This window comes from Styela clava, chromosome 14 (genome assembly GCF_964204865.1).
Source record: "Styela clava chromosome 14, kaStyClav1.hap1.2, whole genome shotgun sequence".
Lineage (NCBI taxonomy): Eukaryota > Metazoa > Chordata > Ascidiacea > Stolidobranchia > Styelidae > Styela > Styela clava.
In genome coordinates this window covers 1,117,820-1,133,508 of record NC_135263.1, presented here as the reverse complement: position 1 = coordinate 1,133,508, position 15,689 = coordinate 1,117,820, and the positions used below count along the sequence as shown (strand labels likewise).

At 36.8% G+C, this 15,689-nt stretch overlaps 1 long non-coding RNA gene across 2 annotated transcripts; it reads right to left on the bottom strand.

The window, feature by feature from the left end:
• Positions 1-358: 358 nt before the first annotated feature.
• LOC144432168 (uncharacterized) lies at positions 359-4,165 on the bottom strand. Of its 2 annotated transcripts, XR_013480436.1 has the most exons (4): positions 3,946-4,165; positions 3,361-3,432; positions 3,128-3,272; positions 359-533 (listed from the first exon to the last, which is right to left on the bottom strand). It is a non-coding gene; the product is annotated as an uncharacterized LOC144432168 (long non-coding RNA). The 2 variants fall into 2 exon arrangements; XR_013480435.1 differs by lacking the exon at positions 359-533 and having other exon boundaries at positions 2,326-3,272.
• Positions 4,166-15,689: the final 11,524 nt, after the last annotated feature.

The following is a 15,689-nucleotide window of genomic DNA, read 5'->3' as shown; positions in this document are numbered from 1 at the left end:
AGAAAAAAATCAGTCATTCGGGCAAAGTCATCAAATTTGACAAGAATAGGGCCGAATAAGCATTATTTCAGCATAATATTTTTTTGCTTGCAGAGGGATGTAAAGTAATATATACGAAGACAAGGGAACGATAAATAAAAATGTAAACAATTATAATGGTAGGATGGTTGTAACCGCAAAATATAATGCAAGATAGTAACTTCATTATCACAAAATATGAATATAAAAAGCACCATTGACGAGAGAGAGATTTTATTTCTACAAAACAATGTTAAAAAAGGAAAATAGTACAGATTTCAACACAAGAAGAAACACACTGCAGTGAATATTTAAACATTGAATCGTGTTGGTCTGAACAATGACATTAAACAACATGATAGGCAACTCTGACGTCACTCCATAAGACTACATGCGAAAGATTGTATTTCATGATACGCTCTAATGCACATATTTCTCGTCGCCTTTCGCGACGGTTTTCCGCTTGCTTTTGCTACTCGGCGTCTTCTTTACGTGTAGTACCCGCCTTTTTGCGCCTGTAACGAAAGATAATAATCTCTATATCTGAGAAGTTTTGCTCATTTGGAAAGCAAGAATGGCAGACAAGCTGTATAGAGTAATTCTGAACATCATAGACGTTTTTTTTATCAGAGAATATTACAAACGCGATAGCGTAAAGATTTGTGTGAAACATTTTGCAGATAATGACAAAGTTCAAAGTTAGTAATTTTAATGTTTGCGCTTAAACATTAAAATTTCTTTTAAAGAGGGTGTCATACAAAACAGCAAAACTGTTTTTACTTCTCTTAAAGGTGATGTGATACAATTCCATAACAGAAAGTTTGAAACTATCGAACTTGCTTTAGTAGGTGAATTTATTAGACATATTACATATTCAGTTAATCGTAGGTAACATTGCTGGTACATAATGCCTCGTAGATAGGTTTGTGTCTAAATTTAGAAATTTATCTCTTAGCCCGCTAATTAATATTATCTTCTATGCAGGAGATTGCAGGGCTGATTCAATTTGCAGCCTTACCGATCACCTGACGATGCTCATTTAGTTTGTCTCGAGCAAGTCTTCTTGAAAAACTTGTGTGAATGGAAACTACCTATATGTTTTGCATTCCTCCGACTTTAGAAGACAAATTTATTTTGAAGGATTTGGCATATAATTCTCATTGATTGTTGGCTGTTTATAATTCCTATTAAATGTGAATTCTGATTATAACAAAGAGTTAAACATTTTTTTACGTAATCTACGGGCACTTTTTTCTTGTCAATACTCCAAGCTGAGGTAATAAGCAAGACAATACATTTATGTCATCTGGAAGCAAAATATACACACTAATTAAAAGTTTGACACATTGAGATAATACATCATGACAGAAAATACAAAGATACAGTATGTATGACCATCACATGGTAATTAAAATTAAAAAAAAATTAATAGAGGCTGTGAAGTATGAAAAGTTCAAGACAAAGAAAAGAACAAAAGTTCATAGCTCATGAACTCTCAATTCTGCCTCCATTGCTTTGTGAAGGCCAATATATTCCGAATGGCTGAATTGGTTTACCTTTATGATAGCAATGGTTTTGTATTTAATATAGCGAGATTTTTTTTTAATTTAATTGAAGTGATATTATTTCCCAAAGCAATGCTTGAATCGTCTAGAATAGATCAGTGGTGTCAAACTCATGGGTTTCGAGAGCCGCATTGCATGTTAGAAATTGTAAAAAGGGCCGCAAACAGTTTTTGATAATGTATACTTGAAAGATATTTTTCAGATAGTTTTAGTTTGTGACATATATTGTGATGCAACTAATCAGTTGGATTAGGTATTATTATTTTCTTTAATTTCAAATGCAATTACATATTAATATTTGCATTCCACTATTATTGCAAGTTACTGTATTTATTACAAAAAATCATAAAATTCCATGTACAACCATCAAAATCATTTTTGAACAAGCGTTGGTTAAGGAAAGAATAATAAATACACTAAAAAATGACTTAATCTATGAACCTAAAATTAACAAAAATACTACAGTATAAACTCAATGTTTTTTTTAATTACATTTGTCCTGACGTTTGGCATCTTCTTTGTGTCACCAGCATACTAAGGCCAGGCTGAAATGATTTTATAGTACCAACTCTAACTAACGGGGTCACATGATCATGGGTTAATCTGTATCTTTGCAAAAGTTTAATTAATTCCAGTAATGCAAAAAAGTTACTTTTATCATTTCATGTATAGATCAGTAAAAAACCAAATGGCAGATTTTTTCGACAAGACATTTCGGGCTACATTGCATGGCGTAGGATTGCTTGAATTATTATTGGTATTGATTTTTAGTAACTAAGTCGTTGTATATTTATATTAATATACAAACACATTGTAATTTTCTGTTCGGAGTTGGTCTTCGAATTTGTCATATTGACTGCTGAGCTTATTGTGTTTTTTCATTGTACTGATGGAAATATGACAAATTTAACAATGTGCTTCAGAATTTTGTGAAATGCAGAAATATTGCAACTCCCATTTTCTTCGAAAATGCCACCTTCTTCATGTACTTTAATTTAATCACTCAAGTGTTTTATTCAGTATTCTTTTGCTAGCTTGATGTGTATTCTTAATTGAGTCAAAATGTGAACAACAAAAAAATTAACTTTCTAAAACTACTTTCAGTAAATTGTTTTCTGTGTGAATATTCAATTTCACTTTAAAAGGTTTGAAAAATCTTTTACATTTAAATAAAAAAAAATTCAAAAATACTATTACAATTATTGTTAAGCGTTCGAGGGCCGCACTGGAAGTTTTCTGGGGCCGCAAGTTTGACATCCCTGGTCTAGATTGAAGTTGTCCAAAATATATAACATTATTTTATCATGAATCATGATTATACCCTTTCCTGAATTTCTTCTATAGTACTACCAAAATTTAATGAACCAAATATAACACAGGTGTAGTCAGTGACCCGTAATCCTCATTTTTCAAAGCTGTTTTAAGTATGTCTGGCATGTTTTGTGCCTTTTTACAAAAAAGACCGCTTATGCAATCTTACGCTTCAGAATTTTTAGTTATTTCCCTCAAGCCCTGCAGGATGTAAGGGCCATACACAACTTTACCGGAGGGTCAAATGTCTTTGCATTCCTCTATAGGTTGTTTTTCTATTGCAAACATTTATGGAGTATTCTAATCATATTTCTTGGAATCAAACTGTCACTGATATGTCACCAGACTTCTGATATCTCCCCTTCTGCTACAGTTGTCCTGTGAATAAATAATAGGAAATTCAGGTTAGACGAATAGTTGAAAGTTTTGTTTTATGTCGGCCTAATTTCTTGATTGATATACTTACTATTATTGCTATTGCCTCTTGTGCTGCAGGAGTCTCACAATGCTTAGACAGGTCTGTCCACAACTTTCACATCTGTAGGAGAGCAGATGTATTAACTTTCGTTAAGAATAAATAAAGCAGTCTATATGATTCAGAATGGAAAAGCTAATAAATCCAATATCTTATGTTTTTTGTAAAAAATGTTTTACTGAATTTGGTATATAAACCAACTAATAAAGGGGTTTGGTCAGAAAATTATAAGCATTCGTGGCTCCAAATACTTGAGAGATCAGACTATACAATATAGACCGGTATGAGTGAAATTTTAGGTGAACTTGGTAACCCTTTGATTCAATAAGCAAATAAAAGTGAATGAGCAATAGTATGTTACAGCAATAACTATATATCCTCACTGATTAAAAAAATCTAACTGAAGGTGCATGAACTATTTGAAACCATAAGGGGTAAGTAAATATGCAATTTCGGCAGATGGCCAACTACGTACCGTACTGAATTATAAACTTCGTAGTATTTGACAAAAGCTGACTTTCCCGCATGTACTTAACAGTGCGATGCCCGGGTGTGATATACAACAATAGTATTTACCTTACTTTTTTCCGATTTCTTTCTACTTTCAATTTTCCAAATATCAATAAAAACCACAACAACTGTCGAAGCAGGCTCGAACACCATTCGTGCTATGCCTTGAAAGCAACACACATCCGCTCGTTTTCGTCTCGTCAAGTATGTGCATTGGAGCGTGCTATCGAATACGATCTTCGGCCAAAAATGCCGGAGTTGCGCATCATGTTGTTTAATGTCATTGGTCTGAATGCAAGACCTTTTCAGGCCACTGAGGCTCCTGACCATTTTATTTCACCTCTATCGAGTGTTCTTTTTTACCAAGTGGATGAAAGGCTGAGCCTTTTTTACACAAGTCAAAAGAAATTAATCTTCATCACTTTACATTAATTGTCACTATTCAATATAACTCAAATTTAGCATCACCTTGTAGGCTTGTTTGAAATTTTTATGTGTTTCAAGTGTCGTCATATTTTAGGCGGAAGAGCAAAATAAATGATTGATTATCAATTGTGGAATGTCGATCTTATTGTCATAAAGTGACACTCGGCCCCTAAAGGCCACAGACCTTCTCTATGTATCGTTAGTCATGACTACATTAATCGCGGTAAATTGACTACTATTTGCGCGATTTTATTCTCGTGTACTTTCGTACCAAAATAATTCTAGTGGGCTTGTCGTAACCCGTTTGACATATATTATCCCTAACCTTCACCTAACTACGTCATCCAAAAATTTCGTCACTACGACGTTACAGTCCACGTCATATAGCTTGTCAAAGTACAGCGAAATGGCAGCGATCTCTCTCTTATCGGGAACACTACGACGAAAAAACGAGAGAAATTATTTATTAATTATGTTGTTCTTTGGGTTACTTCCTATCATTAGGAAAAAATCGCTCTTCTCTTTAATTACTGTACCAATTGCTTTCAAATTTTTAGTGGTGAAAGATTGAATCTGTCTCTAGAAGAGGCTATTACTTTTATTAATTTCGAATATTTCTGTGAGCTCAATGGGATTTGTTTTTTTGTGTGCTATGACGTCTCAAAAATATGCCATTTGCGGTGCCGCGAACACATATCAGCCGATTTTGTGCTCAGCGAACGCCGGTGGATCTCGTGCGAAAGCGGGAATTTATTCGTGGAGAACGGTGGACTGTGGTACCTGATCTGGTAATGCAGTAGTGACCCGGATCACTTAGTATTTCAATTCATTTTGGAACTGAATGAAGAAGAATAGATCATCGCCACGGGACCTGAAAAACCTATGACAGTCCCTGTACTGTAATTGGTGCCCCGATTCGGATACTGTTAAGTTACCGCATGTGATTTTGGGAAGTTTTTCATGCGGAATGGTAGACTGATCTGATGATACAGAAGTGACTGGGATCACTTGGCATTTCATTTTACGTTGTAACTGAATTTTGAAGAAAAGGATCATCGTCACAGGACCTGGAAAATCTATGAGGGTCCCCGTAACCCATCACGGTATCCCGATAAAAGTTAAGTTTCTGGGGAATTGGTGATAAAATAAATAATATTGCTCAATTCTACTGAACTGGTCTCCGATTCCCTTTTTACTTAATCGTGGTCCTTATTTTCGACCTCGACCTTTATTTACCTGAGCTGCTCTACCTCCCTTCGGCTTCTTTTCCTCGTCTACCTGTTATATATGCTGATTCCGTTGTACATCTAGGTCTTCCCGGGGGATTCGACCCCACTGGCCTGATGTTTGACCAGTGGCGGCGCGTCAATAGGGCCAACCGGGGCAATGCCCCGGTTGTTTTTTCGTTGAATAATAAAAAATATTCGAAAAATACCTCAATATCGGTTGCACAGACTGTCTACACTAGCCATATTCTCCCGACATAGTTCATTTTTCGCTCGCAAAGCCTTCGCCGAACGTCGACGGGGCGACGCCGATTTTGCCCCGGTTGCTCATTGTATATCGTATTCTCTCTTTTATCTTCCACTCGCCGCGTTTGTCTCGTTTGTTTTCTGTTTCTTTTACTAAATCATCGGGGCTAGCCCCGAAATTATGACGACACAATGTCGACGTTTCTTACAACAACGTGTTGACATATTCACGCATTCCTTCTCGTTCGTTGGTTGCTTGAAGAGTTGATAGTTACCTCGCCTTCGTTTTTGTCGCTTATTTCGCTATTTGAATCAGTTAGAGACCTTTAGTCCATTTGCTTTCGATTTTCCACATTCCTTTTGAGCTCCTCACTTCTTTCCGTCTTCGCATTTCTTAGCCTTAGACCTCATAATGAATAAGGTTGATGCACTACTTCGCACTCCATTTTCGCAGCTGCCGCTGGAACGAAAATTAGAGGTACAACGTCTTGGGCCTTATCAACCAAAAAATTGTTCACTGGAACAATCCCATGACGGAGGAAAGCGTCGGCGTACATTCTGCGCAGAAACTTGGTATAAAAAACACGAATGGTTGTGTTACAGCGAGGACAAAAATGCACTTTTTTGTTTTTATTGCCTACTTTTTGCTACCGCCCGTGACTCACGTTGGTGTAAATTTGGTTTTAGAGATCTTAAACATCTTTCCGAGCGTGCCAGGGATCATCAATCTTCTATGGAGCAACTGGACAATGCAGTAAAATACCGAACATTCGGAAATGTTAATATTGCAGCACAGTTGGATGAAGGACGCGCGGTTTCTATTCGTCGGCACAACCAAAACGTCGAGAAAAACCGCCATGTTCTCGGTCGATTGATAGATGTTTTGAAGTTCATTGGTTGTCACGAGCTGTCCCTCCGTGGGCACGATGAACGGGCTGGCTCTTCTAATAGAGGGGTATATTTGGATATGGTGGAATACACCGCATCCCTAGATACAGTATTGAGACATCATCTTGATGCCGCAACTGTTTCGAATAGGACATCTAAGGATATCCAAAATGATTTGCTCGACTCAATGTATAAAATTTATTTACAACATTTGGCTCTGGGAATTTAGAATTGCCAGTTCCTTTCGATTCAGTCTGACGAGACAACTGACATCACGTGCGTTTCCCAACTGGCTGTGATTTTTCGGTTTGTGAAAGATGGTAAACCTACCGAGATATTACAGCTTTGTACCAATCATTGATCGCACGGCTTGCAGGATATCGGCTGTACTGAAAGAAGTGTTACAGCCTTTCAACGCGAAGTCAAAATTGATAGCTCAAACTTATGATGGCGCGGCAGTCATGAGTGGGTCGAAACATGTTGTTCAAGTTTATATAAAAGAAGATTTTACTCATGCGCATTTTTTACATTGTTATGCACACCAATTTAACCTCGTTATTAAAAATATGTGTCTTGATACCCCTCTCGTCCGTATATTTTTTGCAAATGTTTCGGGGTTTTCTTCATTTTTTTCCGTTTCGCCGAAGCGCTCTGACCTCCTTCGCCAGATATGGAGCCGCCGTCTCCCAGCTTGTGCACCAACACGTTGGAACTTCCAATCACGCGTGGTGCAGGGCGTGTCCGAAATTAGGTCTGAGCTCATTGAGTGTTTCAATGGCATTCAGAGCTCTCCGGTTTGGGACGAACGCTCTGTGAGGGAGGCGACAGGTCTAAAGCGTCTGCTAGAAGATGGTGAGTTTTCATTTTTTCTCGCTTTTTTCTCCACAATATTCTATCACGTGGATGTTTTATACGGCGCATTGCAGTCAAGGCTAATGGATGGAGCGTCTGTGCAGTCGTGTATTTCAGACTTCTGCGATGCTGTATCTCGTATCCGGGAAACAATAAAATACGACGACACATGGAGTGCTTCTTTACGCCGCGGGCAAACAACGCAGCGTTTGATTTTGTCTGCAAAGGAATGCTGTGACATTCTGGTGAATCAAATAGGCAATCGTCTGCGCACTGAACACCTTGCCGCGTTCTCTTTGATGAACCCCAAAAATTTTTCAAAATTTGCACGTCAATTTCCCATCCATTTGTTGGCTACTGTCTCCAAATTTTACCCCATGATAAACGAGGGTAAATTGGAAAATGAATTGCGATGTATATACACCAATCAAACTTTTTTGAACATCACATCAACTTGCGCGCTCTATGGGTTCCTCATAGATAACACTCTAGTAACTACCTTTGTGGCGTCTGCAAAATTTCTGGACATCATTTTGACGACGCCTATTTCTACCGCCGACGTAGAGCGAACATTCAGCACGCTGAAGCGTATTAAAACGTATCTCAGAAACACAATGAAGCAAGATAGATTAAATTCCTTGGCTGTTTTATCCATTCACAGAGACGGTATTTCTGGGATGCATGACTTTAATCAGCGCGTTATTGAGCATTTTGCTTCCAAGAAACCGCGGCGTGTTGCATATATGTTCAAGCAGTAGAAGTCTAGCAGCAAATATATTTATGAGTGAGCGACGCATGTCCTTATCTTTGCATTACCTTTCCTTTCTTCATAGTAACGTTTTAAACCTTATTTTAGGTTTTGTCTGCTTTCCCGAAGTTTTTGTTAATATGTCATTGTTTTTATCTGGGTAAATATTGCCTTTCCTTTTGAAAGAGGTTTCAAAATAAACTATGTCTATATTTATTAATCCCTTGACTTGGACCGGTTTTAAAGACACTTTCTTATCGTTAAAAATTGTCGCATTTGCCGATTGGTTGTTACCGATGGAATGGTGTTTATACTCATAAAATGATGGGAGAACTTACAGCGCTCATCCTGTCCCCGTAGATGGGGGTGACTTGGTCCCGCAGTAGCTTACCCCGGTTGTCAAAATGACCACGCGCCGCCACTGTGTTTGACCATATCTCTACGCTTCCCCTGCTGACAAGGATCGGGCGGATCAGCATCTTACTTAATTAACAATGTCACGCATGGCTGCCAACGACGAGGCTAATTACCACGAAACAAACTGCTTTATTTATAATCAAAAAAGATTTTCGGTTGATGATTTTCAGAAAGTAAAAAACTACCTTTGTTGCGGCAACACTTGGATTCGCTACACACGTTATCAGCATTTGAGAGTATTAACCGTTGTCCCATGGCTAATTAGGTTGCTGAAGGTGAAGTTTCATCTTCAAACAAAAAAGTAAAGTTAATTATTCAGAGAAGGCAAAACAGGGATTCGAACCTATGACATGTCGACTACTAGACGAGAATAATTGACCATTTATCCAAGCTGATGTTCCAGTTCATTATTAACAAAAAATGTCAGTTGATGATTACCAGAAAGTCAAAAACGTTCAGCTACGACGTCACCGAGATTCAAACCCACGACATTCTCGTTATCAGTCGGGAGTAATAACCGTTGATCCACGGATGACAATGCAAAGTCCTGCTCAAGCTTTATTCATAAACAAAGAGGATTGTCGGTTCAGCAAACGTGGTGCTTCAAGACTTGTTGAAACGATAATGATAAGCAACATTTCTGTCCATATATTTAAGAACTGCGAACTTGATTTTTATAGTGTCCCTCTGCATAATTCACCCATGAGTATGCATACTTAACAAATAATATGCAAGTCTTTTAGGAAAGTACATTTTAGCTGTTGATATATTTGGTTTCTCACTTTCAACCCGAATCTGAATTATTCACTATTTTGTGTATTTTTTTGGTGGTTGGGCGCTTACTTGCACGATTTTTAGTTATGCTCGCCTCCCAGGTATCTCTGCATTCTGCTAGTCTGTTTATTCTTTGTGTTGTTTTATGCCATTTATACCGGAATAAAATGATTGTTTAATTAATAGTTTTCAGAAAGTCAAAAACATTTTTGTTCCGGCTATAACTGCATTTGGTACACACGATATCTTGATCATAGTGGAAAGCAATAATTATTGATCCACGGCTACCAAAGTTCCGATTGTTTTAAGTTTTATATTGACAACGTATGTTTATTTGACTCAAAACTGTAACACTAACTTTGTGTTAATTAAACAGCATAACACAGACGGGATACATGAAGTGGTGGGATTCAGCCGGTTCGCACAGGTTCTATAGAACCGTCTCACGGAACTTTATGAGATCAGCGAACCGGTTAGCATTACTGGTTACTGTCAATGTTTTGTTTGAAACAGAACCGGCTGAAAAATATGAATTTTGTGAAGGAACCGGCTGTCGAAAAATTTGAATCCTACCACTGGATACATGTTCAGGACCGTACTGGCCTAAGACACGACTCAAGACAAATAAAAATCTAATATGGTTCAATACAGAAGACAAAGAGCTACGGAACAACGACGATATGTACAATATTCAGTTTATGGCGCGTTCATGTCCTAGGTTCCGGTGTGAAAACATGGAAATTGGGTATAAATCGCATTTTGATGTGTTTATACAATGAATCTTACGAAACATGTAAAGATGTAGCCTACTTACCAAACAAAGAAGATTGTCGGTTGATGATTGTTTATTATTAAATGGTGGTTTATGGTGGTCTCACAGTCAAAAATTCTACGACATATTCGGCTCCAGTGAAGGGTAATAACCATTGCCCCACGATTATCCGGTAAAGATAGATTTTCTCAAAAACCAATAAGAATGTCGGTTGATGAAGTCAGAAAGTCAAGAATCATGTCTGAGTCGGCGATTGTGGGATTAGTACTTACGTGACACCACCAGCCAGGAGTAATGACCATTGATACGATCAAAAATGCAATTATGATAACTTTTGTTGAAATGCTTTTTTTTTTTGAATCCTCATCACTTAGTGAACCACAATACCGTTTAGGATATGATAGAATTTACATCTTTATCCCGGGGGAGAGGAAACCCGATGAGACGGCTTAACCACATGGCGAACCATGGCTTCTCGTCCGGTTACCAGTCCAAGGGCCCCATTCGCCAAACTTCGTAAAAAAACTCGTTTACGAGCACGTAAACTTGTCTCTCAAAAACGCAGTTACGAAATCTCGTCAAGTGCGAAATTCACAAAACATCTCGTAAAAGCTTTACACACGGTCACGCAAGTTCTCTCGAAATCTAACGCACGGTCGTCGTTGAACAAAAACCACTGTATGATCTCTCAACCGCATCAGTCACTGCCGCTAGCCGCCCTGAGCGGACAAGCTCATTTTGCGACGATCTGTAGGGTGTCCCTGTCTACAGACTGTGTTTTAAAATTTGGGTCATATAGCAGTAATCTATGGATATATGAAATAAATGCTGGAGTACATATTGTGAACTACTTCTGTGACCGTCAATAAAATAGATGAATGAATGCAATCCCATATTTGATGTTAGTTGGCATATATAGGTGGGTCCACAGCTACTAGACTACAGTCCCTCTTACCTATGTTAGGCATTTAAGGATTTTTGATAACAATTTTTCACGAAGTATGCAAACACCACAGCATTTGTTGGTGTGCATGTGACACATACTTGTCTCAGGTCAGTAAGGTATTGAACATGTATCCTATCTTAGTTATACCGTTTAATTATTATGTTGATACTGTTACAAATAAACACACATACATTTTAACCTGAATTCATGCTAAGAACATGCCGAACTACTGATAACGAGCAAAATTTTCCCCTCGTTAGTTTGCGAGCACTCCGGCGCGTTAAAGATCTTTCGTGAATACCGATTCTCGGTAAAATGAGAGAAGAAGGCACTTTACGAGACGTCTGTTTTGGCGCGCAAAAACTTCTCTCGAATAATTTCTCCCGAATATTAACGATACTTCGAGAATACCATTTTTGCCTTTACGAGAAAGTGGGCGCTTACCTAACACGTTAAACGATAAAGAAGTTTGGCGAATGGCGCCTAGGTCGGGTAGAACTCAGTGAACACTAGTGTCTTCTGTTTCGGGAGATTTTGCTACAAAAAAAAATGTTTCAGGTCGGGTACCGGTACGGGTATTAGTTAGTTATTTGTTTTCGGAAGCATGGACTCGATGGTGGAGGAATTCGTCGTAATCGACCTTTACCTGTACTACCATCAGTTTTTATTTATTTGTTTTTATCTGTCGAATGTATTGTTATGCTGATTATGGAGTCGAAATAAACTTATACTTATACATATACACCCTGCATTACAGGCAGTCACGACTACTAATATCTCATTCAGGGGTAGGCAATTAATTACTTTTCTGAGTGGGTCAGAAATGCTTTTTAGAAATTTATCGTAATTTGTATATCTAGTGTGCTTTCAGTATGATGAAAAAATAAACTATTGATCAACTGACTGAGTATGGCAAAAAACAACACACAGCAACCCGTTACATCAATGACATTAAACAACATGATGCGCAACTCCGCCATTTTTGGCCGAAGATCGTATCCGATAGCACGCTCCAATGCACATACTTGACGAGACGAAAACGAGCGGATGTGTGCTGCTTTCAAGGAATAGCACGAATGGTGTTCGTGTCTGCTTTGACAGTTGTTGTCGATTTTAATGATATTTTGTAAAGTTGAGGTAGAAAGAAATTGGAAAAAGGTAAGGTAAATACTACTGTTGTATATCACACCCGGGCATCGCACTGTTTAGTACATGTGGGAAAGCCAGCTTTTGTCAAATACTACGAAGTTATTAATTCAGTACGGTACGTAGTTGTCCATTTGCCGAAATTGCATATTTACTTACCCCTTATGGTTTCAAATAGTTCATGCACCTCCAGTTAGATTTTTTAATCAGTGAGGATATATACTCATTGCTGTAACATACTATTGCTCAATAACTTTTATTTGCGTATTGAATCAAAGGGTTAACAAGTTCACCTAACATTTTACTCACACCGGTCTATATTGTATAGTCTGATCTCTCAAGTATAAGAATGCTTGTAATTTTCTGACTAAACCCTTTTATTAGTTGGTTTATATACCAAATTCAGTAAAACATATTTTACATAGACATGGGATATTGGATTTATTAGCTTTTCCATTCTAAATCATATAGACTGCTTTATTTATTCTTAACGAAAATTAATAAATCTCCTCTCTTTCTTCAGATGTGAATGTTGTGGAAAAACCTGTCTAAGCATTGTGAGACTCCTGCAGCACAAGCGGCAATAGCAAAATAACATAACGACATAAAGCAAAACTTTCAACTATTCGTCTAATCTCAATTTCCTATTATTTATTCACAGGACAACTGTAGCAGAAGGGGAGATATCAGAAGTCTGGCGACATATCAGTGACAGTGTGATTCCAGAAATATAATTAGAATACTCCATAAATGTTTGCAATAGAAGAACAACCTATGGAGGCATGCAAATGCATTTGACCCTCCGGTAGAGTTGTGTATGGCCCCTACATCCTGCAAGGCTTGAGGAAAATAACTAAAAATTCCAATGCGTAAGATTGCATACGCGGTCTTATTTGTGAAAAAGCACAAAACATGCCAGGCATACTTAAAACAGCTTTGAAAAATGAGGATTCGGGTCACTCACTACACCTGTGTTATATTTGGTCCATCAACTTTTGGTAGTACTGTAGAAGAAATTCAGGAAAGGGTATAATCATGATTCATGATAAAATACTGATATATATTTTGGACAACTTCAATCTAGACCAAACTCGCGGCCCCAGAGAACTTCCAGTGCGGCTTCGAACGCTTAATAATAATTGTAAAAGTATTTTGGAAGTTTTTTTTATCTAAATGTAACAGATTTTTCAAACTTTTTAAAGTGAAATTGAATATTCACACAGAAAACAATTTACTGAAAGTAGTTTTAAAAAATTAATTTTTTTTGTTCACATTTTAACCCATTTAAGAATACACATCAAGCTAGCAAAAGAATACTTGAATAAAACACTTGAGTGATTAAATTAAACGCAAAGTACATGAAGAAGGTGGCATTTTCGAAGAAAATGGGAGTTGCAATATTTCTGCATTTCACAAAATTCTCTGAAGCAAATTGTTTAATTTGTCATATTTCCATCAGTACAATGAAAAAACACAATAAGCTTAGCAGTCAATATGACAAATTCGAAGACCAACTTCGAACAGAAAATTTCCATATGTTTGTATATTAATATAATTATACAACTTTTTTGTTACTAAATATCAATAATAATTCAAGCAATCCTATGCCATGCAATGTGGCGCGAAATGTCTTGTCGAAAAAATCTGTCATTTGTTTTTTTACTGATCTATACATGAAATGATAAAAGTAACTTTTTTGCATTACTGGAATAATTTAAACATTCGCAAAGATCCAGATTAACCCATGATGATGTGACCTCGTTAGTTAGAGTTGGTACTGTAAAATTATTTCATCCTGGCCTTAGTATGCTGGTGACACAAAAAAGATGCCAAACGTCAGGACAAATGTAATTAAAAAACATTGAGTTTATATTGTAGTATTTTTGTTAATTTTAGGTTCATATATTTAGATTAAGTCATTTTTTTAGTGTATGTATTATTCTTTCCTTATCCAAAGCTTGTTCAAAAATGATTTTGATGGTTGTACATAGAATTTTATGATTTTTTGTAATAAATACAGTAACTTGCAATAATAGTGGAATGCAAATATTAACATGAAATTGCATTTGAAATTAAAGAAAATAATAAAACTTAATCCAACTGTTTAGTTGCATCCTAATATATGTCACAAACTAAAACTATCTTGAAAATATCTTTCAAGTATACATTATCAAAAACTGTTTGCGGCCCTTTTTACAATTTCCAAAATGCAATGCGGCTCTCGAAAACCCATGAGTTTGACACCACTGATCTATTCTAGACAATTCAAGCATTGCTTTGGGAAATAATATCACTTCAATTAAATTGAAAAAAATCTTGCCGTATTAAATACAAAATCGTTGCTATCATAAAGGTAAACCAATTCAGCCACTAGGAATATATTGGCCTTCACAAAGCAATGGAGGCAAAATTGAGAGTTCATGAGCTATGAACTTTTGTTCTTTTCTTTGTCTTGAACTTTTCATACTCCACAGCCCCTATTAATTTTATTTTTAATTACCATGTGATGGTCATACATATCTTTAACTTGTATTTTCTGTAATGATGTATTATCTCAATGTGTCAAACTTTTAATTAGTGTGCATATTTTGTTTCCAGATGACATAAATGTATTGTCTTGTTTATTACTTCAGCTTGGAGTATTGACAAGAAAAAGGTGCCAGTAAATTCTTTGTTATAATCAGAATTCACAATTAATAGGAATTATAAACAGCCACCAATCAATGAGAATTACATGCGAAATCCCTCACAATAAATTTGTCCAAAAAATTCACCTACTAAGGCAAGTTTGATAGGTGCAAACTTTGTGTTATGGAATTGTATCACAGCACCGTTAAGAGAAGTAAAAACAGTTTTGCTGTTTTGTATGACACCCTCTTTAAATGAAATTTCAATGTTTAAGCGCAAACATTAAAATTACTACCTTTGAACTTTGTCATTATCTGCAAAATGTCCCACACAAATCTTTACGCTATCGCGTTTGTAATCTTCTCTGATAAAAAAAAAAAGTCTATGATGTCCATTTTACTCTTTACAGCTTGTATGTCATTCCAGCTTTCCAAGTGAGCAAAACTTCTTAGATATAGAGATTATTTTCTTACGTTACAGGCGCAAAAAGGCAGGTACTAAACGTAAAGAGGACGCCGATTAGCAAAAGCAAGCGGAAAACGGTCGCGAAAGGCGACGAGAAATATGTGCATTGGAGCGTATCATGAAATACAATCTTTCGCATGTAGTCTTATGGAGTGACGTCAGAGTTGCCTATCATGTTGTTTAATGTCATTGGTTACATAAAAATACGACGTCAAGCACCATCAAGCAGGGTAACCATAGTAACGGCATTCCTCAGACACCGCATTTCGTTAACGT